The 25985-nt window shown below is 44.8% G+C and overlaps 1 protein-coding gene across 7 annotated transcripts in view; it reads right to left on the reverse strand.

The window, feature by feature from the left end:
* Positions 1 to 21356, reverse strand: part of CUNH1orf21 (chromosome unknown C1orf21 homolog) — a 132752-nt gene extending 111396 nt beyond the window's left edge. For 3 of the 7 annotated variants that reach the window (XR_006166997.1, XM_042807646.1, XM_042807654.1), the window contains exon 1: positions 21170 to 21356. The gene's annotated coding sequence lies outside the window, so the exon portion shown is untranslated. The other 4 variants (XM_032995176.2, XM_032995178.2, XM_032995177.2 and 1 more) reach the window with 4 other exon arrangements.
* Between the last annotated feature and the right edge of the window lie 4629 nt (positions 21357 to 25985).

The raw sequence follows: 25985 nt of genomic DNA on the forward strand, positions 1-25985 counted from the left end.
TTAACAACTGAAAAGAGCAATCCTGAATCCCACTAAGGAAAGTCAGTATTTAAAGCAACTTAATACTTTCACTCTCCTTAGCAGGGTAGTACTGATTTTCTTTTCAGCCAAAGCACTTAACACACACACACTTGAACCACAACCAGCTTCAGGGCTCAAAGTTACACACGTGCCAAGAGGTTCTGCTGAAAGACAACCAAAACCACCAGCAAAGGCTTTTGGACCAGAAGCAAAACAGCCAGCTTGCTACAAGTACTTCTATGGAGTCCGTTCACCACATTGGACCAAAAGCAGCATTGTGTGTTTATTTTTGTTTAACAACAAGTTCGTTTATCTTAAGTATGTCTGACATTGCCATCATTCAACATCAGATGCCATTCTCCAGCTCTGGTGTCCTCCCCTCCTTCAGGCTTCCAGTAAAATTAGACCTTGAAATAAGCTTCCAGTAAAATAATTACAGTTGGCAGGTATTTTTCAACACTGATTTGGAAGCCAAGAAACCAAAGCAAAACAAAACAAAATCAAATCAAGCATTACTCAACTTTTCTCAGGCACAACTTGTTCTGTAGATCAAGTGTTTTTACTGGTGGATGGTTTTGCTCTACCATTATTTCATGTGCTCTATGAACCTCACAAAAGCATTGGCTGGACATCTTACTAAATTTTCCTAGGACAGATTAGGGGAAAAGGTATCTTAAATTTTCCAAAGCAACAACAAAGAAATGACAACAAAAAAACCTGCTCAAAAAACATGGACCTTTTTTGTGGAAAAAAAAAACATGAAAAGAAAAAGGAAAGCAAAATGTAACAACAACCTCATCCTTTTCCAAAGCACATCTTCCACTGGTCGCTGTGAGAAGAGGACTGGCTTTGGAGGCTCTCTTCACATCCACAATTTAAGAAAAGGCACCCTGCCTCAGTCTCCTGGCCAAGAGATGGACACGTGGGGCTGGACAGGAAAACACTGAATCTACCTCCAGCTTACTCAGTCTTCTCCACAGCTGATAAGGACATGGCACAAGTAGTTATTCAGTTTCTGCACAAAGTAGGATACACTTATTTTAATTCAAGTAATGTAAATTCTCAGTGAGGCAGACCAAATCATCATCTGCATTTTTACTGGCAGCTATTTTATTAAAGAAAGCTCCCTTGTAAAGGGATGGTAACCATTAAATCATGTTGTTCTTCACGTAAATATAGATTTCTCTTGCTGAAACCAGAACTTTTTTGCAACCCCAGAGGATATACTGTTCCAAATAAATTTCATAGCTTCCCATACATTTACCGTAATTCCCAATGGTTCATTTCTTTTTGTTATAAAATGTTTCTTAGTTAGGAGATATTATCTTATTTTGACACATGTCAAACTGCAGTCAAATACAAATCTTCACTCTAATTTCTACCGTGCTGCTTCTAAAATAAGCTCTGCCTCTATCACTGTGCATATCTTCAGGAAATCTTCTGCATGGGACCAGACTAATGTCAAAAGACAGAAGGAGCATATGTTGAGCGGTTTTACTTCCAAGTCTTTTGTTTAAATGCCCTCCTTTCTCACATACTACCCTTTAGATCTCACTGCTTGTTACTCCATCACAAGCTATGAAGGTTTGGAGGCAGAGGTGCCCATATCCCATAGTTGGGCCCTTCCTTGCTTGGAGATGAGCACATAAAACTACCATGCTCACAGTGAACAAGCCTGAAGCAGGTCGCTTGGATGATATTTCCCTTTAGGAAGGAATTGCCATTGTACAGTTTCTTCTCACCCAGACAATCTTTTCCAAAAGTATTGGAGTTTTGCACTCAAGGGTTTTTTTCCCAGTTGAAATATGAAACCAGAAAACAGCAAAAAAGTTACATGGTAGCGCTGACTCAGTTTCCTCAGACCCCTGACCCTGGCTGACACTGTTCTCAGCATTTGCAAGATGCCTTCCTCCCCTGCCAAACCTTCACAGTCGACTCATTAGCCATAGTGCTATTGATTTATGGGTTGACTCATTTGAACACGGAGAGCCAGGGGAGACCGCTTGTTCTGTCATTACACTGCTCTTGAAGAGGGAAACGTTTCTGACCCATGGAAGAGTGAAAAGTGCAGCTGCGATGACCACCCGGCACCTACACAAAAGGAGCATGTGCAACATCTGATGAATCAAATGAGTCCCCTCCAAACCCTTGGGACAGGCTCTGCAGCTCTGGAAAAGTGGTAAAGCAGTAACAGGCTTTCACATCCCATCTTACATATTGCCATACAATACAGTTCTACTTTTCTAGCAATTCCATGGGGCAATATTATGATTTTATATATATATATATATATATATATATATATATATATATATCACTCCATGAATTTGCACAATATCTAGGGAACGATACAAGGAAAAAAAAAATAGGGTTGAAGGGAAAAGCAGCAGCTTTCACATGCAGAAGCACAACACACAGGAGCCAGAGTCCTTCCTGCAATTTCTAAGAAGCCTCCATCACCATCATCACTTTCTTTTGCATGCAGATGATATGCTAACAAGCCCTTTAGATAATTTAGTCCATATATACTGTGTAGGTGTTTGCTGAAATACTAGTGCCAGTATCCAGTTAATACAATGGGCATTCTGTCTACTTTATTGCACCAAAAAATTGTAGAAAGAGGTCACAGAAAAAAATGACAAGAGAGAACTCCATTTTCAGAAGTATTTTAAGTCAGTTCACCTCTGGTTTATTTTTCACCAGAAGCAAGGCTGCCGTCAGAAAGCTGTTTCCTTCTGGCATTGCTAACTCAGCGCTCACTTTATTCCCACACTATCATTCCCCCTTCCTGTTTTTGTACTCATTGCTGCCTTCAGAGGATGATGAGCTGGGGCAGGAGGAAAATCCAGACAGGAGCCCTCAGCTTTCTGAATGGCCACCTCAGGAAGTGGAGCATTTAACAAACAGGCTGAAAAGCTGATCTTTCATTTTCAGGTCAGTTAGCCAAAGAGATGATGTACAGAAGGGAAAAAGTGACGCCCTAACAACCCCTCAGATTTCAAAAACAACAATCCTGTCCATCCAGAAAAAGAAAATCATACCTACCACTTCTTCCTCTGTCCATAACTACCATTTCTTTCTCATCCCACACTCTCTTAGAAATATAGGATGCGTAACACAAAAAGTGAACAAGATTTGACTGCAAACATTTTTTGCCAGCACAACTCTCAAAAGTGCCTGAGGGCTCAAGATACTCAGGTGCTTTAACTAATAATTGAACAGGACACTGCATTTTGTAGGTGGCTCTGAGACCTTTGTCAGGGTTTGGTTTCCCCCCCCCCCCCCCCCCCCCACATATACACACTGAAGTGGATGGATCATTCTGGAGATGAGTCACTACTGAAACAACAGAATAAACTCCCATGAAATGCTGTGGGGTTTGTGTTTAACATTCTCCAGCTCCGTTTTTGGAGTATTTGGCAAGGCCCTGGCAAATGCTCCTCCCGCAGAACTCAAGTGGTGATTTTATTTGTCAGTGAAATAAATCTAGACCCGATTAAATATTCATTTCAGCCTCCACTTATCTTCTCCTTCTGCTTCAAGTTTGCTCCCTCCCAAAGCTGACAAAAGAGAAGGGAAAGCCATGGAGAGCAGGGCAACTGCTGACACCGCAAACACAACCAGGATGGGTTTCCAAAGCTCCAAACCACAGGAGATGCTCAAGCAGATTTGCTGTTGGAGCTGCTTCACGCTTCTGAAGATCACTCCAGACAAAGTGCTTGAATATATACAACACTTGAATGTTTAGATTGGCTTTCACTTCTAAGGGGTTCGGCAACAACATCTTTTGGCTAAAGGCCAATTAACACATTTAAAAGAGGGAGAAAGTGAAAGTTAAGGGTAAGCGGGTCTTTGGTGCGCAAGGCAAAAGAAAAGGAGCCAGTAGAAACCAAACCAAAGCCCGGCGCTTGGTGCTGCCATGGCCTATGTGCATATACCCCCCTGCTTCTCCAAAAATCTTTACGTACCAGTACACGCATCCTTAAGCACAGACACTACAATAATCTTGGCGATCCGATTCAATTTGCACATAAATCACTCACTCAGAACATGCAAAAGGTACCAAACCTGGAATTACAGGCAGTGTCTCTGTGTCACCAGCACTAACCTCAGGGACATGAGGGGACACCGGGTACTTATTTGGGCAGCTGGGCTGCGCTGCAACCTGCCCTACTGTATTTTCATATGTGCTGCTACTTATTTAAAAGCTACAATAAACACTATTATTAACGTTACAAACACACTTTCAGTTATCACATTTAACTTATGCTACGGACACTTGTGTCTTTGATTAGAGTTCCTTTTCAGAAGTGTGTGCTTTTATATTATTACTGCTCTCACATCTGCCCAGAGTATATAATTTCTTTTGCGTCAGTGGATACCATGACTAAGTAGCGTTAAGAGTGAAACGGGTATCGCAGCAATCAATGTTTTGTGCAAGTCATCTTACCCACAGGATTTTGCACAGTCTCGTGGTAACGGGTGAGCAGCAAAAAGGGGTGGGAGCTGCAGACGGGCATCTGCAGCCATAAACCCGCATCCAAATGGTGTGCAGCAAACGGCCTCCCGCCACTGGCTTTGACACCCAGTCAAACACCACTTCGTATCGTCACCAAGCCATGACCAGTAGTTTCTGTGATGAAAAAAATGTATGTGTATACACACACATGCGCAAATAGTCAGCGCTTTCCATTCACTTAGACCAGAATTCACATAAGGACAACCCTTACTACAGGTATTTTCTTATACGTTTGCATTTGTCTTTTGTATTTTTACTTGTGTTCACATCAAATGATTAAAAATACATTCTACTTGGCTTATAAAGCATTCACTTATCAAAAAAATCTGATGAGAACGTGTTTGAAAGACAGAAACATAGAAAAGAAACGGCAGAGCTCTAACCATACACTAGACTCACACTTGTTCAACCACACACCCAGCACAAAGGCATTACTCTCAATTCACAAAACTGACATGTATTTTTGTCATATAAACTGCAAGAAAACCTCAACCAGGTCTGGTGGTAATTAAAACTGAGGAGAGGACTTTGAAGGATGGCATGCAGTCACAGGCTGCAGTACACTCATTCATCTTAAAAGAACAGAGGCATTTCAGGTGGCTGGACATTACAAACCCTTTACGCTCAAAGAGCTGCTGGCTAATCACTTCTGTTGTTATATGCTGTCCTCAGATAAGGGAGGAATCTGATGGAGAACAGAATACATTGTTAATTCATTATAAAAGTTAAATTTGGATTTAAAAATAATAGTATTCTGATTGGATGTGCATAACGTAAGGAGGCAGGAAACATGAGGGAAAACGCTACTTGGAGACTTTTATGGGGAAAAAAGTGCGATCTTAAAAAATGTGGCCAACTCTAAGAGCAAGTTCATTTTTCTACTGGTGTAAAAGAGACTAAAAATAATGGTTTTCACCAAAATAAATCATTAAGTGTATAAACATGAAAATGAGTCTTCCTACTAGCAAGCATTCATACACCATAATCACTGAGTAACAACACACGAGGAGAAAGTGCACTCATCATGCTCAAAATTCAGTATTTCAATTAGACAGTCAGTCCCTCAATGGATGATAATCCATCATTCCTCAGAGTGCAAAAATACCAGCATTTCTTTTAGCACTCATCCTAGTTTAAGATGAGAAAACACTGCAAAAGAAATTGAAGACAGGCAACCCCCCCCTTGCAAACCAACAGAACAGTTGCTCCTTTTTATGAATGGGGGAATTACTTCGCAATTTCACTGAGCTTTTACTCGCTCACCACCATGTGCTGCACAGAGGTGGTTTGCATTCTTATACCACTTCGCATACAGGAAACCGAGTGACAAGTAGTACAGCACAGGGAAAAGGAGGTTCCACCTTTTCAGTCAGCCCTCTGCTCTGATATGCACAGCAGAAAGAGTTTGGGGGTTTTTTTTGTTTTGTTTTTTTTGTTTGTTTGTTTTGTTTTGTTTTTTTTTCTTATTTGACAGCAAAGTTTCATTATATTCCTCCGCTTTCTAGAACTGTTGTTATCCAATAAGCTCAGTGGGGGGACGTACAGAAACAAATAAAGAGGCAGCTCTTTCTCCAGAAAGCCTGCAGTGGAACCTCCCAGTTCCCTAAGCTGTTCTATGCTGACCCCAAAAGCCCACAAAAGACTTTAAAGATGAGCTGACAACGCAGAATTATTCATAACTACGTCAGGTCAGACTAAAGGTTCGTTTCATCCTGCACCTAACAGAAACCAAAAGCGGATACCTGGGAAAGGGTAGGAATCTTTACCTGATCTAGGAATACAGATCATGCAAACAGTGGAACCACCGTGTAACACTCTCTCCTACCCCAACCCAAGTACAAGGACAACTTTTTCCTCTTCAATTCAAGGAGTAACTGAAGTTGCACTAAACACAACACAGCAAGTCAACATGGATCAATCACCACGGCACAGGGTTGCCTATCGGGCTCTCCTGCCCATTTCCCTGTTCCCCACTCACCCCGGTTGCTCCTCTCTGCCTTGTGAGCTTTGGGAAGCCAACCTCCTTGCCAAAGTCATGACTTTGCTCCCCAGAACGACATCTGATCTCACCTGGAGTTCCCTTGCACCAACATAACGTAGTAAGTAACGTGGCAAGGGGAAATTTAAGAAGAGCAAACCAAAATGGGAAATGGTGTTAGTGCTGGCGAGAGGAAGCTCCGTAATAAAATCATTTTGACTGACAGGTAAAGTTAACCAAAGAACTTCTTTAAAGGTGGGGGTTTTTTTAAGTCTAAGCTTTTAGCATTTTACATATTTAGAAACTCTTTAAAATGTTAAACCAATAAAGACGACATTCATGTCACCACTTTATGTTGCCTAGGACTTTGCAGATACTACACACGCATGAACTTCTCTACTCAAAACCAGCACTAAAGCATTTAGTCTTGGATACAAGGCCCTGCTGCAGCAGGCACAGTGCCTTACCGTCATTACATCCGCTGACCTACAAGATGGCTCCTGTTCTTTGGTGTCCTGCCAGTACTTCTCCTGTCAAATATACTGTGTGCCAACACAAGTGGCAACATGAAACCCCACGGAAATTCATGCTGGTTTGGGTTTTGCAGGTCTGCTGAGCAACACAAGACAGTAAGGGTGGTGGACATAAAACAGAAACACAAACAAGCCTTGATCCTAACAAAGGAGGCATGTTAGCAGGACCATTAACCAGTAAAAGTTACTGAAATCATGAGAGTCGATGTATTCCCACAGCCAGTGTTTGCAGGGCCAGCCATTGCCCCCACTTTAGCAACAATATGCCAGTGCCATGAGAAGCCTACTGTTTCTTCCATCAAGCCCCATCCCAGGTTCAACAAGGAAAGGCTCATCCATAAAATTTCATCCTTACCCTTAGTTCTGCCCCAAAAGACATATTCCCGATTAGCTATAGTTAAGGTACCATGATGAAAAGGATTCTAATCAAATACAATTTCTTATTTTCTCATGCTGTTGCTTTGCCTTTTGCACACTTGTCTATTTGTCTGTCTTGCAATTTCAAATACCAGAGTACAGACCAGCACTGCTGAGAAGCAGGAAACTAGCACAAGCAGTGATTGTGGTGATTATTTTGTTATAATACCAGTTATCAGAGTGGTCTGTGGTAGAAAGAGAGAAGGTTTAGGGAACAAACAAGAGGTGCAGCCAGAGATCTTAAGAAATACTGCTCTTAAGTGGAATATTAACATTTCCACCTGGAAACGATGACAGGATGAATCAGTGAAGCACATTAAGCAAAATCACTGCAGTTCACAACTGGAATATTCACAACCTCTTTTGACTGGTCTTTAACATTTCAGAGTTGCAGAAAAACCCTAACTGGAGACCAAATCCTTCCCTTCCTCTTCTCCCTCGCCCACAGCTAGTGGTACTGCTCAGTATGATTCAAATGGAGAACCTCCTGGCTGAATCCACCCCGCTATATCTCACCCATTAAAAGAGACAGGTGCACACAGAGCCAGGCACTACTCAGTGCCTCCCACAAGAACCTGGGGCGTCACTGGCATTGGGGGGTGACCAGCCCAAGACCCAGCTTTAGGATGTGGCACCACCACCTATGGTTACAGCCCACTGCTGGAGAGCAGGCTCTGTCCTCATTGTTTTGACAGGCTCACTTCCTGCATTGTTACCTCTGAAAGGAAAAGCAACACGAAGCCCAGCATCCTGCATCGCAGCCTACAGAAAACAGCTCTGGGCCTCTCGCTCGGAAAGCTTTTATTCCTTATGAAGAACAGGAGAAGGAAGCATTTGATCATTTCTGCCCCCTTGACCACACACCTTCAGATAGTAATGCAAAGCACACACATGCCCTTACACAATTTTCTTTTCAACAGCAAGCTCCTCTTGGTTTTGTTCGTCCATGTCTCATTTTCTCCTGCTCACGTTTCCAGCCTCGTGCCACCAGCTGTTTAGCTCTTCACATTTCATCTCCCGCCGTCTACCTTGTCACCTCCTTGTTCAATACATTTATGAACAGACATACTATTCCCACTCTCAATACCATTTCTCTGCTTAGTGATACCAGCTCTTGATGATAATGACCAAGAAACAACACGCCCAGGCCCTACTTCCACCCCAAAATGAAAAGAGTTAGCACTGCTGTGCAGGTGAGGTTGGCTAAGAGAGAGCCCATGCAGTACCTTCTTTGCTGGGCATCACAGTGGCCAACCATGACTCTACACTTCTTTTTCAATATTAATTTTTAGTCCATGCTAAACCTAAGATGCCTGCAGGCTTCAGATTGTAGAAGGTAGGTAGGGGCTGTAGGAAGGGATGGGGGGGGGGGGGCGAGGAGGGGATTTGAGGTTGGGGGACAACCAAAAGCCAGACGTGCAGGGGAGCTGTACAGCTTCTAAAGAAGGCATCAGAAAACCAGAAAGACGTGCTTTCAGCTTACTTTGTCCTTTCAACCATTTGTAATTATGGCTTTAATGGTAATGTAAAGCCACAAGAATCCTTCTTCTACAGCATTTAGCAGTATTAAAAACCACTGTGCCTCTAAACATTCAGAAGCTAAATCCTAGGCTTACTAAGCTCAACAGCAAAATTCTCCGTGACTTCAGCAGTACCCAATTTTGGCCCTAGGGTACTGAATACAAGCACACGCAGGGGCTAAACCTAATCTGCACTGATATTTACATAATTTCCCTATATGTAAACAAATTAACATAGCCACAATATTTGATTGTACTTCTATCTTCCACGACCAATGAGTCAGAATTGCTTGTTTACTGTTATTAGCAATATAAACCTGCAATCAATCAGTGCTGTCTTCACCCTGCAGAAGCACACAGACAACAGCTACAAAAGCCATCAGGAAATAGCCATGGACACCCCAGCCCCAGGATTAAATTGGGAGCATTAGTACTTGTCATAGACAGCAATGGGAAATACTCTTCTTCGTAACTATGAACTTAAAAATAGTATTTGAAAAGCAAATCTGTTATGAGAACAGAATTAAGTTACTGAGGTTCAAGATGATCAAGGGATTTAGAAAGATAATCCAGATTTCACTCTATTAAAAAAAAATAAAAAAATAAAAACAGAACAAAAGCCATTTCAAAGCCGAGAAAAGGGACCTGTTTTTATTTTTCTGATAACAAGGCACAGAACAAGATTGGAGTCCTATCATGCCGTGTGCCACAATGATACAGTCGCAGCTGCGAAGAGCCTGAATGGGCAACCCCAGTCGCAGCAGCTCCCACAGCCTCTCAGGAGAAAGAGCTGTGGTCTCCTAGCTCCCACCCTGATGCACCGTTCACTGCACCGTGCCACTCTTCTCCTATGCCAGCAATATCTGGAAGCAGGTACATTTTTTCCTCCTTACCTCAAGCTTTGAAGTTGATTTTTCTGGTGCATGCTCATTCTCCTTTACACTTCCCAATACTCCCTAAAACTTTCTTTGAGGGCACTCATTTCATCCAAGCCTTTCTGGTACAGATCTATAACAAAGTCGCAAACAGGATAAAAACAGGAGAATTGCTAAAGGCAGCTGCACACCAGCACCAAGGCTATACTCCTAAATTTCCAGGTAAGTACAAAAAACATGGCACCACTTTAATTTCCATCAGTTTTGAACTTTGTCCTAGAGTACCTCTGGTGACTAACCAAGTGCTCAAACCTACTAGACATGCTGGTTAATGACTAGGTAGGAATGAAGAACTAGAGACCAGTAAGCCAGTTTGCAATCCCTGCCACCAAGAGGCATACGTTACCTTAAGGGCAAAAGTCACTCCCATCTTCTGTTTTCCATCTCTTTTTTGACATTCAAATCAAGATACAAAACCAGTCCTGCAGTCTGGTGATACAGAAAGGTCCCTGCATCTCCTGCAACACTGGGTTTTTAACCTTGACACTAAGGCCAAATCAGCATTCCCACAGACAGCACCTCAGCTCAGCTCAGTTTGTACTTGGAAGAGACCTTACAGATACCAAACCCAACTCACAGAGTTTGACTTTATTGGCACAGAAGCAGCAGACTGTGAAGCTCACATGTTTGTGGGTTTTTTGGGGGAGGTTTGTTTTTTGGTTTTTTTTTTGTTTGTTTGGTTGTTTTTTTGGGGGTTGTTTTTTTTTTTTTTTTTTTTTTACACCTAACCACACTCAGTATTTTCAAAGCAATAACACAGTTTCAATACAAAACACAATTCAGGCACGTCCATGAGATGTCACAGGAGCTGGCAGCAGGTAAAGAGAAAGAATGGCAAATTATAGGTCGGGAGGAGAGGAATGGGGAATCGAATGCCAAAAGTACAGAGGTCACCAATTTACTCATTAAGAGAATCTGTCAGCAAACAGGACAGTGAGATTCACCAGGTAGCAACCACTAAAGCGAAACCAAGGAGTCTCCAGAGCCACCTCTATTCTTAGTTGTGGCTTTTATTCCTGAGGATATTCAGTCACAACCAAGATCAAAAGTGGGGCTGATCCCATACACTCAGAAAATCCTCAGCAGATTTTCTGGGGGACTGTTTCCTTGGCATGGTTAATTCACCTGGGATCTTCCATCCTTGCCTCCAACAAGCATCGCATTAAAACTTACCTCCTGCTTACGAGAGACCATGTCTCGCAAAGTGGCTGACACTAATTATGGCCAACAGCCGCCTGTTATATGCTTTTTCAAAGCATACGCTGATGCAAAAATGCCCCCCCCCAAAAAAAGAGTCTTCTCTTCTGCATTTGACTTGAGACAAAAAAAATACAGGAACACAACAATTATCCTGGTATTTACCCTCCACTAAAAAGATAAGGGCTGTGGTGACAGAAAACCGCAAGTAGGTTCTTCATGCGCTTTCCCAGGATAGCAGTAGGGAACGTGGGGTAGAAGGGAGGAGGTATCGCCATTAGGATGTTATTCTCTATCACAATCCTTTGACATCGGTAGGATCATTCCTGTATCTGAAATAGCGTGCTTTATTTCAAAATCAGGTGTTCAGAACAGTGGTTTTTTGCACCCTGGGGTTTCTTTTGGAGGGCAGGCAGGAGGGAAAAGCCAGCAGTGAAACCATTACTTGCCTTACTCTCATTAATCATAACAGGAGCAAAGAAATTCCTCCTCGTGTACTGCAAGGCAACATAAATCCCAGAAAAACACGAGTCCTTGGCCTGTCACACTTAATGAGCGTTCTCAGTGAACTTCACCTTCCTCTCTGTAGTCTCCTCTGGTTCCATGCTGCTGCCCAACCTGTTCTGCCTACAAAGGAAGGCCAGGGCAGGGCCTGCAAGGGTTTGGACCCATTTCTCACCCAGCAGCAACAGCGCTATGTGCTGATTCCGCCACATTTGCTATTGCTTCAACCTCAGCGCCCTCAGAAGACCAAGCCCCGCAGGCTTCGCACCGCCGATCTTCCCTGACTCAACAGGAACGCCATCCAAACCTCGACGCCGGCGCGCACCGGGCGTCTATCTGCCAGAGCAGGATCCCCGCTCGCAGCCCGGCGTGGGCCGCCTGGCCGGCAGTCAAAGGCCGGGGGAGGAAGGGCTACGTGTTCGCGTACCCCCTCCGCAGCTGCATGGGCGGGAAGGGATTTGGGAGGGACCGAGGAGGCAAAGATGGGGCGCGCATCCTTAACTACCACTTTCAGAGCGGCTGAATCAGCGCCGGGTGGACGGCTGTTTACTGCTGACACAGACCTGCAATAAATCACTACCTTTCTGGAGCAACAAGGAAGTTGCAGGGGTGAGTGAGTCATCCTCCACCCTGACGCCATTCCAGGAGCGGAGCCATGTACGTCCCCCGGCTTTGGGCTGTGCCCGTGGCCCAAGAATAGCTTTCAAGCCAAATCCTGCAGTCATCATTCAAAGCTGAAACGCTTTATTTACACTCAGCAAGAATTCATGTGTGTTTTTGACACTGCTCAGAGTAACCGGTGCTTAAATTATTTGCTTAACAAAGGAGTCTATTTAACTACAAGAGTTACACCAACTATGCAATGTTTTCTGACCCACATAGAAGCTAATAATTTGCATTTTATGGAACCGCTTTGCATAGACAGCCCATCTTAATGGCCAACAATGCACCGTACAAAAATTAATAATTGAAAAGCAGTCGTCAGCACTGTTATTTGTGTTACAGGTAACTCACAAACCTTGTTAAATTGTAGTATTAGATTTCTAATGACCTTCTGGAAGGCTGTTCGCTTTGAGAGTCTCTTTTTAAGGCATGAGCTCGCAGAATGCCAAGCAATTGCAGAGGAAGTACATGACAGCTAACCAGAGTCTGCGGGAGAGATCAGGCAAAAACCCCTGTCACAAAGGTGTCAGCTTGATCCCCCTTTGGCTGAAGAAGTGACTCTGACTTCCTGAACCCCTCCTCTCTCCAGCCAGCCACTTAACATGGCTTCTCTCACAGATTTCTGCCCTAGTGCCAGATTAATCCTACTTCATCCAGCCTCCGCACATCTAAGAAGCCCCAGCTTTTTTTTCCCCTCAAATCACTGGGTTTTAAACTATTTCTGTCTCAGCAATCAAGCATTTGCTGTGGACAAAAAAAGGCTCAGAGACTAGTACAGAAGTGTAAAGGCAAACAAAAATTATATCACAAAGCCTGGGATTTTCATAGTCTTAGGGAAATTAGGTCCCCTGAATCCCACTGCAACGCAGTGAAGAGTCAGGTGCATAATTTTCCATTATGCTTGTAAAAACCCCCAAATAAATGTACAACTAAACGTAGCTTCACAAGGCTGAGCATTTATTATTCTCCTAAATGCTGTTACTAAGCTTGAGGCCTCTAATTCCATTTTTTTTTTTTTTTTTTTTTTATTTTTATTAGGAAATAGTCTCACTCTTGCCAAAATGTCAAAGATGCAGAATGCTAGTTATAGGAAAATCCACCTCAGAGTCAGCTCCTGTCGTTGGGGAAGAACAACAAACAAACCCTATATTCTGAGCTGACAATCATCATGATCTGCCCATTAGTGTTGCGTCACTCCTGGCCGGTCTGTCATGCTGATGGAGTCTGTCTGTTTCTGTCGGGGATGACAGTCACTCCTCGCTGCTGACGTCTTTGCTCAGGGCTGTGCCGCGGTCTCCAGTACACAATCTGCTCCAGAACATGCAGACTGGCTGTTGCCATTTCAAAAGCTTTCCTGGCATATTTCTGTAGACTGAAACAGGAAGATTTGGGGCAGCCAGGGGCTGATTTATCTCTACGTGAACGCCTGCGGGTGTAATTTGCGCAGCTTTTCCAAACAAAACATTTTCACTGTGATAGCAAACTCCCCCAAACCCAATTTGTTTGCTGGTTAATTAGTATCCTCCGCTGCAATGTTTGACACAAAAGAAAGAAGCACTCCCCTCCTCCAACAAGCATCAAGACTTTTTAATATCAAAGATATACCTTATCTGACATGACCAAGGCAGAATGGATACAGCTTCCTCTATTTTTTTTTTTTTTTAAACAGAGGAAAACCAACAGAAATTATCTCAGAAGCTTGTCCATTGGGAGGTTTTGATTTTCATTTCAGTAGCACTGGCCAGGGTCTTTCAAATTATAGGCTCCCACACCTGAAAACTAGGTAATAATTTATAAACATAAATCATAAGAAAAAACAACTATGTCCATAAGAACTTTGATTGGTAAAAACAACAGACAGTACTAGAAAATCCCAGTTGGCTTTTCTCTCACCCACTAATAAAGTAAGTCCCTGAAGTACTCGTATGAGTTTCTCCTCTATATGTGCCTGTGGGGCTGATGGGGAGAGCCTCCAGATCTGCTCCCCTGGATTCAGTCTGACTTATTCAGCAGCTCCAGTTCTGCTAGTTCAGATTCCTGCAAAAATCAAGGCTCAGAAGAGAAAGCTGAGCCTTTGGGCATCCACCAGACCACAGCTACTGTGCGTACGTACCAAGCACAAATGCACTGGAAGAAAAGGAACAGTACCCTGTCCTCCAGCATCACATGGCTGACCACGATCAGCAGCCCAAACCGCAATTTTAAACACCCTACTTCAGAGAACAGCCTGCTGCTGAAGGCAGCTTCCCAGGGATGGAATGCTGTGTAAATCCATCTGCAACAGAAGACCATACTCCTGCACATTCTGTCGGTACATTTAGTGCACATCAGCTGCACTCCCTTTAAGACGCAGCTGAGATGAGCAGGCCTGTAGACAAAATGAAGCAGCAGGATCCAAACTGGGTATTGCCAGAACAGAGAAACATCTTAGTCATTCCTCAAAGTTGAAGCTGAAATGGGCTTACAGCCCATTACCAGCCCTTAAAAAGACAGCATTTGTTTTGTTTTACCAACCGACTCTTCCCTCAGACTGTCTTCTAGTGGAGATGGGCAAATACTCAGTACTCAGAACTTTACTGAATAGCAATTTAAAAGGAATTCTCCAAATAGAATGGTGAACTTCAACAAGCCCGTTTCCTCAAGAATGGCACACCAACATCAGCACGTGATCTAGAAACCTGCAAAGTTCACAGAAAATGCTGCTGTCACCATAAGAAACGGGAGCAATTTGTTCCCTCCTCTGTGTCTCCCTGCTCAATATCCTGAATTGCACGTGCTCTGCAAATCTACTTAGCCGGGACTCTAAAATGCAAAGGTCTGTCTGCCAAACATGCATAATCACACTAAAGTTGTTTTGCTTTTATTAATAAAAACTTGGGATGGGATGAGATAAAAATCCTAAGGAGAAAAGTCTAAAAGGTAACTCCCGCCTCCTCACTGACTCAAGAGCTGTCTTTGTGTGGATAAACTCCACTATTGGGCAACTTGGATAAACTTTTCCTTGTTTATTGTAAAAGCACAAGTTCACCAAGGTCCTTTTATGTCCTGATGTATGAAATGACTCCAGCTACATATCACTTCATGAAGTCAAAGGGGTGAGGCTATGGTATTTATAGATACGTTCAGGGCTAGAATTTTGGTTAGCAGCAACATAGTTACGGCCTCAATGCGTAACACACGCTTTTGGGAAAATGTCCACCTGTATATATAGATCCTGGAAAATTTTTCCTACTCAATACATAGTTCAAGTGAACTCGCTTTTTATCTTTTTCCAAACTTGATGGAAAAAGCCTATTACTTTTTGTTAGAGAGACAGAAGAAAAACAAACTGAGGCCACATCCAGACTAAGAGGAAAGACCCTGATGCTTTCAGAGGTGTTCATTGGTTTGAGAGGGTGGGTTTGTTAGCAATAGCACTCGACTCAAAAATGGGGCCTCACTTTTACTAAGTACATGCCACTCATTAAGATATTAATCTCTGCAAACAACTCAAAACACAAACAGATAAACAGTGCTCCACAAAAAGAAAAAGAATGGTTTTCCCTTATTCAGACAAAAAATTAAGAGCTCATAATGGTTTTAAAAAAAAAAAAATCTATTTCTCCAAATCTCTAATCCAGAGCCCTGCCTAACAGCTGTTCAGGACTGGACCAATACTCCAGTTAAATCAGTAGGCACTGGCATCTCTTCACTCCAGAATTACCTTCCTTTGAAGCAAGCAACAGACACAGGGGCAAGGGCTGCTGTTCTGCTGTTCTATTAATACTCTGTTGCAGAGATCTTATCCATATGTATGTACCATTGTTGTGTATCGCATCATTATGTAAGTGTCTCTAGTTTAAAAAACAAACAGAAAACGTTTTTCTGGTCACTCTCTACTATTATCCCACCCATAAACCAGTAAACTGAAATTCCACCCACTTTAATCATACGTTTACAGACTTAAGGGTGGAATTACAGTAGAAATGACAAGATGAAGATTTTCTGTTTGTTTTACAAACATGAAAATTGTACCCATTTTTATCAATAGGATTTCAGAAGCTGCCATAATAATAAATAAATCACCAACCTTTGGAGAGCTGCTTTGAATACAAACACAACTGCCGTTACCACCGGTACCAAAGTTTAGGACAACAAACTGTGTAACCCAGGCAGACTCCTGGACCACCAGTACAAAGGCAAATAATGTAGGTCAATTCACAGTCAAAAGATCCTGCCTCCCTGCCACACAAAAGAAAAGTGGGATTTAAAACCACAACTTTTTAAACACGCACCTATTCCTGAAATGGTCCAGGATGGAGTGTTGAAAGCTAACCGAAAGAACAATTCAGGGACAGAACCATTGTTTTTCTGTTCATTGCATCCTTCCACATCCCCTAAAATGTTGCACCAGATACGTTGCAAAGGTTTACTTTGGCAATAACTTCAAGCAACACTGCTGAAGTCACTCATTGGTATACAGCAACTCTTTTGATGTCCAAGTCACTCTGAACCAAGACTTACTGCAATCTATGTATGGGACATATAGCTGCAGAAATCGCATCGCTTCTTGTATTTGAATAGTTTTTTGCACATAGTCACCTAAATGCGACAGCCGTAATGGTACAAATCTATGAAAGGCGAGTGTAAATGGGGATGGGAGCGTACATTACTGCAAACATATGGCAGTCATCTTTATAAGGCCTGTTAACATCCCCATACCTAGTACTTTTCTGTGTAAAAATCTAAGAAATAAGATATCCTTCCAGAATTCAGATTAAAAAAAAAATAAAAATAAAAATCACAAGGCAGGTACTTCAAATGGCAAGCCATAAAACCAATAAAAAAGAATCCTTTTCAGAATGCACAATTATACCAGAAGTTCACTGACACGGGATGTTGTGAACACTAATGCCATAAAATTTTTCAAAACAAATCAGACATTTTTCAGAGAAAACAATCCATCAGCCCCCATTAAACACAACAGCCTCAATGGAACTGCCAGCCCAAAGATTTCCTGGAGCAATAACTGCTGGAAGGGTTTACCAGGAGGATAACTCTGTAGTTACAGTTTTCCTATGCACCTGTAAGCGGCCACATCAGAAAGATACTGAGCTAGACAGATCTCTAGTCTGACCAAGAATAACTGCTCTTCTTCAGCTCACAAAATTGAAGACTACAAGATACCAACCTGTTAATAAATAGGAGCCAAAGTAGACTAGTACGAGTAAAAGAGATAGTCTTAAAATTTCTGATTGCATATCACATTCCACACTGACTCCTCTCTGAACATGCTACAATAATACAGCCTTTATAATATTACCTATTCCCATAAGTATCTCTTTAGATTCCAGTATACCCAAAATGTGCTTGTGTACATTTAGGCACAAATATGTTATACAGCACCAAGATCAGCTAGCAGCATAGTGATATATACTTGCAAGAGCCTGTGAAATCCCTTTGCAATCAGATGCCTGTTTACATAGAATTAAACACACTCAGCAAGGAAATAAGTAATAATTTAAAAAACCCTTTCCAAAATATTTTTGAATGTGTATCTAAGACGTAGTCCTGTTCCATCATCTTCTGCCGAAGGAGGGAAGAACAGCATCCTCGAGGGTACCTTACCTTTCCCTGAGGAAGAGGAAGGTTGGAAGGGCTCAGGCTCCACGCCAGTATGAAGGCCTCTGGAAAACCGGCTGCTGGCAGCCAGTTATTCCTCCTTCCCCCCCAAACACTTGACCCCATTGGATACCATAATAACAGCGGGCATATTTCACGCTACGGCATTTTTAGAGCGAGGACCACTTCTAGAGCACCAGAGCCCACGCGAGATCACGGCGCTGCAACCGCAGACCGGGGCCCGAGCGAGGCACCGGGCGCACGGACGCCAAGAGAGGTCCCTGCCACAACACCAGCACACGCCTCCCTCTCCTCCTTGCACTCCAGCTGCTTCCACCGCACCCCACCTTTCCATTTTCCCCTCTCTGGGTCAGCTCTCATCTCTCCCGGCGGGGTCCCACCTCTGCTACACCAGCGATGCCTGCGCAGCGCACGCGTCATCACCTCCTCGCTGAACAGATTCAGGGAGACAAGTCTTAAAAAAAAAAAAACCTCTCTCCTGCAGCAATGCTGCTTCCACGACAACAAGGAGGAATAGCCAACTAATAATGGACTGGCTGAGGTGCTGCCAGCTTCAGCAAACGTGTCTGGAATTTTTTTTTTTTTTTTTTTTTTTAATTTAAAAAGCTTCCAGTTGAGCGTTGGTCATCTTCCTAGACCCAACACCTGCACTGCAATTAGCCCAGGGCCTGCACAGCAGCCCAGGCACGATCAGGCTGTGCACAAAGACGCCTGCCAAGGCCTTTGCTAGTCAACTAAATGAAGCTGAAAGTAAGTTTGCCCATGGATGCAGGCAGCACCTAACGCACTGCAGAAGCTCCCGGAGTACAGACAATCAATAGTAAGTGCGTTACAATCCCAAGAAGTTTACCAAAAACTTATTTACCATGTTACTGTGTCCACTCATTGTGCTTTTGTCTAGTATTTCCAATACGCTAGATGCAGCACATCTCTCCGATGTAAACGATTGCCCTAATCCCCCATGTTATAGACACAGATACATATAATTTGTTTTCCCAAAGTTGAATGATCATTTCGACCTTTGCTAATCCGATTGCATAACAAACTACAGCAGCCTTAAATAACCAAGCTGCTCTCCCTCCAGCGCGGATTAGTTGAAATCACTCATTTCAGCACTCCACTGCTTTTAAAAAAACAAGATGAAACATATAATGGAGAAAGAAGAAAATAAAAGCACCTGGCCACTGCCTTCACAGCCGACTAGCGTACAAGACGTATCGCAGCATCCGGATGCAATGTAGTAACTTCACACCTGGTGCAGGCTGCAAGCACAAGGTAAAGTGAAATGTTTTCGAGCGGTGAACAATATTGCACAATTAAAGCACATTCTGCTAGATCTTATTCACAGCTCCAGCGCAGGCTGTTAAGCAAACTATACAGCGTGGATTTTCAGAACAAGTAATTGCACGTATATAAACAAAGGCCATAATTTACATGGCAGATCCCATAAAAGCTTATCTACCGCATGACGTCACACCCATAAATTACAACTTAAAGTACCAGTGCCAAACTGCTCCTGCCCTCCCACCCCAAAATGAACATGATTAATATCAAATGCTGCTCATCCATGCCTGTGCCTCTTGGAAATAAACACCCATGAAGTACCTCCCGAGACAGAGTAGTACTTAAAGATTCTTCAGACAATGAGAAGATTTATAATTATTATTGCATTGCATCATCACAAAGTCTTAAACAAATCAAGCTGCCTCATCATACAACACTTAAGATAATATAAGGTTAAACAACATCAAGTAGTACCGGTGCGTTCCACTTGTACCAAAGGGCAAGTACGTCCAGCCCCCCCCGTACACAGGAGATCTTCAGAAGCACGTAGCCTTACAGCTATTATCAAACAGCAAGTTAGAAAAGGAAAACCAAAACACACGTATTTCTTTGAGCAAACTCAGGATCAGAATTCTTCCACTGAAACCCAACCAAGCAGGGCACAGGGAAGGTGAAGGGCAGGCGAACGGGAAATCGAATAAGGCGAGGAACGTGTTTTAGCATCCCTCAGTTTCAGTTCACCGCTCCACGATCAGCTCATCAGAAATCAAGAGGCAGTACCGAGGGCTAATACGAAACCACCTATTGATCGCAGCCAGCTTTCTACAGCACACGACAAAATTCGTCCTCTTGACTGATACCCACGGCAGCAGCCTCATTGCAGAAGTTACAGACAAGGCAGGCATCCGCAAACGACTCTCTCACCAACACACATCTGAATACCTTTCTAAGTGACAGCAAGCTAAGTGTCTCTGCTCCTCCGAGTCCGCAGTCACCCACGCATCTGTAAAAATTATCCCAGTGTCCCTACGATCTGCCTGCGCCGGGAGACTACCTACACAGCCGGCCCAGCACCAGGGAAGAAAGAGGCTCCAGAGAGTCTGTCCACGCCAGCTGGGTCTGTGCCGTCTCCATCACGCTCAGCCCGCACCGAATTCACCATTTCTGCGTGTTATTACGAATCTGACATCACACCAGTGCAAGCACAGTCTGACATCTACAGTTAACTCGGTGATGGTGTAAGTGCCGCCTGGCTTACAGGCGTTTGGTGTTGCAATACGCTTGCGGCTGAACCCTTGAAAGAGAAGATACAGATACATATAAAATCTGCTACAGAAAGCCTCGCAGTGACTTGTTTCTTCTCCGGGAGACCGGCAGACCTGCGGCGAGCTTCGTCCCTCCTGCGAGCAGGGGGGGAAATGCAGCAAGCGGCACCCCCGTACACCCACCCCCCCACCCCCCCCTCCGTGCAACACTCCGCTCCCGAGCCGCGGCACCCCCCAAAACAAACAGATGCCGTTCAACCCCCGGGCTGCCCGCCCGGCTCCGAAAACCTTGCCCACCCTTGCAGCCATTTCTCCTCCAAACCGCGACACCCCCCCCCACCCCACCCCAGTGTGTGCCGTGTGTCCCCCCCACACCACCCCCCCCCTCCCCAGCCCCGGGGTCTGGCAGCACTTGGCGAACTGCGGAGGAAGGCGCCCGCTCCCCGTACAAAGCCCGGCGGGGTCATGAATAAAACATCGCCTGGAGGAGGCGCGGGGGGGGGATACGGAGAAATAAGGGAATAAAAACGCTGCGCGGCGGGCGGGGGACGCGGTGGGGAAGGGGAGCCCCCCCCCCCCCCCCCAGGGACCCCGACCCCGGCCTGGAGCGGGGCCCCGGCCCGCCCGCCGCCAGCCCAGGCCCGGGCCTCCGCGGGGGGAAGCGGAGCCCCCTCCCCGACCCCCGCCCGCCCGCCCCCGGGGAACGCTCACCTCCGGAGCCGCCGCTCGGAGCGGCTCCCCCGGCGCGGAGAGCCGCCGGGCGCGGGGCTGGAGGGGACGGAGGGGGGGGGGGGACGCGGGAGATCGGGCGGCTCCAACTAAGTGTGCGAGCGCGGCGGCGGCGGCGGCGGCGGCAGCCGGGCGCGGAGCGGCCTCTCCGGGGAGCCGGGGCGGGCCGAGGCGGGGAAGGGGCGGGGCGGAGCCGGGGGCGCGCCCGGCCGTCACGGCGGGGAGGCGGGGAGAGGCCGCGGGGGAGGAGCCGCCGCTCCCGCCGCCGGCGCCGAGCCCCGGGGGGGGGGGGGGGGGGGGGGGCTACGGGGGCCGCTCCCCCAAACACACCCCCCCCGCTTACTGCCCCCCCCGGTGAGGGGCCGGCGGCTGCGCGGCGGCGGGGCCCGCTCCGGCCCTGCCCGGCCGCCGCCTCCCGCCTCCGCCCCGCGGCCCGAGGGGCCGGGCCACCCCGTGGCAGCCGCGGCCCCCGGGGCGGTGGGAGGCGGCGGGGGCCGGGGACGCAGGCCCTTCCTGACCGGGCGGGTGCAAACCTGGAGAGAGTACTGCCGAAGACAACCGGCGTGTGCCCTCCGTTGAAACGAAGGGTCTCAAAACTGCCCGTGGAACGGTCGTAAGTTATCAGAAAGGCGCCCTTTGTTCCAAACGCAACCAACGGGCGTCGTTTCAAACACCGCTGGCGGGCAAGGAGAGCGCCGTGTCATCTTTACCCTCATTTTTGGAAATCCTTGAAAAAAAAAGGTTTCCCACCGGCCGGCTTGTCCTTTTGCCGTGGGCCGTCAGGAACGGGGCCGCGCTGAGGATCAGCGCTGCGCGCCTCCAGCGCTTCGCAGAGACCTTGCCTGCGCACGGGGGTGGAAAAAGCGCAGGGATCGGACTTTCTCAGGTCAAGCTGTCGCTAATACACCAGCTGCTTTGAAGCGCGGTGTTTGTGTGAGCGGTGCGGTACCCTGAAAGGGCAACGGTGAGCTCAGGGGCGCTCCCGCTCCCTCTCCTGGAAGCCTGTACCCACCGCGGTGGGTGGACTGTCCTCTCCCGAGGGAGAAGGGAGGCTCAGCACCCACCACAGAGCATCTCGAGCGCCCAGGGTCCACAGTGTTTCAGGGCAGGAGCCTGGGCACGTTGAGGTCGGAGAACACCGGGCATCTGGGGGAGGTCAGAGATGCGAAAACACAGACCCCCCTGCGCCTTTGGTGTCCTTCTCCCGCTCCACAGCGGTGGGACGGGAGAGTGGTTCTCTGCCTTATTCGTGAAAGTTATTTTTTTTTTTTCCCCCAAGAGTGCAATGCGTATCAGCTTTATTGCAGCGTGCGCCCAAATTTTCACAAGCAAAACTGTGGGTTTGTATTCACAGAGGCATAGCTTTTCATGAAAACGACTTGACTGAAAAAAAAAAAAAAAATGGAGGTTGAGGTGAAGCTTCTTTAAAGATCCAGTTAGAAAAGCTTTCTCAGATTGTTTCTGCCAGGAAGTGCTACCATGTAGAAAGACTCCAGCAAGCCTACATTCTTTTCATCACTTACAGTTTTAGTATCTTTCAATAATCCAGGCAGATATGTTTTCATCTAAGGACCTTTATCCTTCACCATTATGAAAATGTTAAAATAAATAACAGTTTGTTTGCCAAATCCTTGGCAAGGTGCTAATTGCAGTCATTTCTACCTTTGTCTTTCTAGCAATCTAATTATTTTTCTCTGCATTGGAAATCACTACCAGGAAGGTGGACAGAAACAACATCGAGAGATTCCAAAAGGGGGAATAATTTTAACTCTAGGTTGACAACTTTGAAGTTGGCCTACTTTGTTTGTCACCGTTTTCACTGCAGAGAGCCTGATACTGTTTGCAAAGACACGTGGAGCTTTTACAGTGAAAAATACGTAGTGGCTATGCTGCTATAAACTGTGCTTCCAATAAAAACAACCATAAAAGAACAGCATAAAGCAAACATATTTTGTTTAGCCTGCACAAACCAACCTCCCTGTTGTGATGTGTGCAGCTCGTTAACATTCATAATATAATTATTTACATGTAAATCCACTTCCTTATGCACAATTTTGTTGATCAAGTCTTTGTCTACCACTCTGACATAGTCAAAGATACATCTAAAAGCAGAAAATAGTTATTTCCCTGATTTCTCATGTTTGATTTTACTCATTTCTGAGAATAGACATTGCACACGGGAGAGTTATTTTTAGAAGCTGGAAAACAATAAATAGTGTAAATGATTTCTGATATCCAGAACGTTTCTGGTACCAAGCGTAGCCTGTGTCAGCTGAGCCTGGTGCTCTGTCCCTACCTAGTGATGCCCAGACCAGGTATTAGTTCATTACCCCAAGAATTAATTATGGTTTTAATATCAAAATTGAGGGCTGAGGCTTGTCCCTTCAAGAATGTGATAACTTTCAACCCGACTTCTTTGTGGAGTACCAAATAAATTAGCTTTCCCAATTCAGTCCTGCTACTGCTGTGTGAATGAATTGACTGGGAGAGCCATGGACTAAAGCGTAGCCAGAGATAAGTATTTGCAAACACAAAATTATTATTATTAAAAAAAAAAAAAAAAAAGAAAAAACACACAAGCCCCTCAAAATTCATGGAAAGGAGAAGGATGAGGATAGAAATGAGTATCAAGAGAGTCAGTGACTCCAGAGACTGCAGTTGGTTGCCTTCTTTTGTAAGAAGCCCCACCTGTGGGCCAAATTCCGCCACACTAAATTTTGGGACCCTTTCTTCTCTAAGGCAATAACTTGTGTGCCACTGAAACCCACGGGCTTATCGCCAGGGAGCCCTCTCTGAGCAGGGCTACCTCTGGCATCAGTGTGAGGCTCCCTCATGCTGACCCCGACACAGCAACGCACAGAGCAGAGCAGAGAGTGACATGCACAATGAATTTCCAACGATGCCAGCAGGCTTTAAAGCTGGTGAGTTGGTGTCTCAAAGTCTGAAATTTCACACTATGAGAGGTTATTTGTTGGCTTAATCTACGCATTGTTTCTCTTCCAATGAATCCGTTTGATTAGAGCATGATTTTTACCCAGGCTGATGTATATTGTTTCCAATGTGGATGCAATAGTAGTGGGAATATGGACTTGTTTTCTCACGCCTGTGCTCACATTATACTGTCATAGCTCACTTACATTCACAGAAGAGCCTTTTCAGTACAATAACCCTCACTACATAGGGAGAGTTAAAAGTGTTACAGCTGGTGTGTGTGTAGCACAAGCATTGAAGATGCATAATGCAAAAGGGAGCACTGGAAACAGCAAGCCTCTTAAGAGAGTAGCTAAAACAGTGGTGTAGAAATATCAATTTGGCCTGCTTATGCAAAAAAAAAAAAAATAGTTATTTGGCTTTCATCAGACTACTAGAGTGAAATCAGTGTTTGTGTGTGTGCCACACATCGCCTAAGTTATATCAACACAATGATGCTTGTAGGGATCTATCTGCCTTCATTTCTCCTAAAAGTGGGAATACAGTTCACTTGTCGATGCCAAAGGTATGCCTGTTGTACCCGTGTCCTACTTGTTACTGGTAACAATAAACCGTTACTTTAATTGGGTAGTTGTTATCAGCACAGTTGTCCGTGTTCCAAGCCTGAAGATTGTTGCAAATGCCTAAGTTATCCTGGTTTATTTTCTGAAAGGTGCTGGTGATTTGCTGATACTTTAATGAAGATCTACATTTCAGAAATGGGAGAAATTAGAGAAGTCATGTCTCGGCTTACAGATAAATAGGTGAAATTGCTGCACATTTTTCCCAATTAACATGAATTCAAAAGAAAAACTAAAATGCTGCACAAACTGCTGCCAGGAACACTTTAAAGATTCTGATTAATTGATACCGTCTAGACCCTGCATGGAAGACGCTAACATAAACTCCACAGACGAGTTTGTTTTCCCTTTGAGAATAATAGTTCCAAAACGTTGAACTGTTTCCTAAAGGTGCTGATATTCAAAGATCTTTGTAAACATGATCTCTGGGGCTGGAAAGTACAGTCGCTGTGAGAGGACTCTGGCAGCCGGGGTGATGAAGCGCTGCCTCTGTCCCCAAGGACTGGAGGAGAATCAGAGTTGGGCTCGCGTGGACCAGATAGCTGGGGCTGCTGGATAACGGAGAGAGGGCACAGAAAAGCACAAGCTCTGTAGATTCAGTTTCCTCCCATGGATTTTCCATCTCCTGTAAAATTTGAAGACGTCACGTACCAAAAATTTTTACAAGGTGGCAAACTTGCTGAGGTGGGTTTGATGCTGTAAATCAACAAGCTGCTCTTTGAGCTCTTCTGCTGCTTGACAAGCGATACAGGAACAGGCGCGTGAACTTCCCAGCTCCTTTTTAATGGTGCATTAACATCAAAGTCTAGCTTTACATATTTAAATCATTACAAATTAGTGGATGTTTGTTTTGCAGAGTCTGGCCCTGCTCGTTGCATTCACTGTCATTATTAAAATGGAAATGGTGTTAATCTGCAATAAAGAAAAAAAATATCACAAATTCTTAGCGTATTAGAGAATGCATTTTAACCAATAAATAATTATCTTAGAATAAATAATGCCATTGGAAACATGAACAGCTCTCATTCACCTCACTGAACTGTACACCTGTTCAGAGGCCAAAAAGCGTGAAATATTTTAAAAGAGTCAAAGATTAATCTGCATTACTTAAACTGCATAATTCTCCCAAATTTTCTTTTTCATGTTTTCCTCATCACAGAAAAAGGCCTACATTAAAAGCCTGGGACAGAAAGCAAGCCCAGCTGTAGGAAAAACCTATAGACACCTCTGGGAATTTTCAGACAATC

The sequence above is a fragment of the Tyto alba genome, unplaced genomic scaffold (genome assembly GCF_018691265.1).
Source record: "Tyto alba isolate M040663 unplaced genomic scaffold, T.alba_DEE_v4.0 Super-Scaffold_1000006, whole genome shotgun sequence".
Classification (NCBI taxonomy): Eukaryota; Metazoa; Chordata; class Aves; order Strigiformes; family Tytonidae; genus Tyto; species Tyto alba.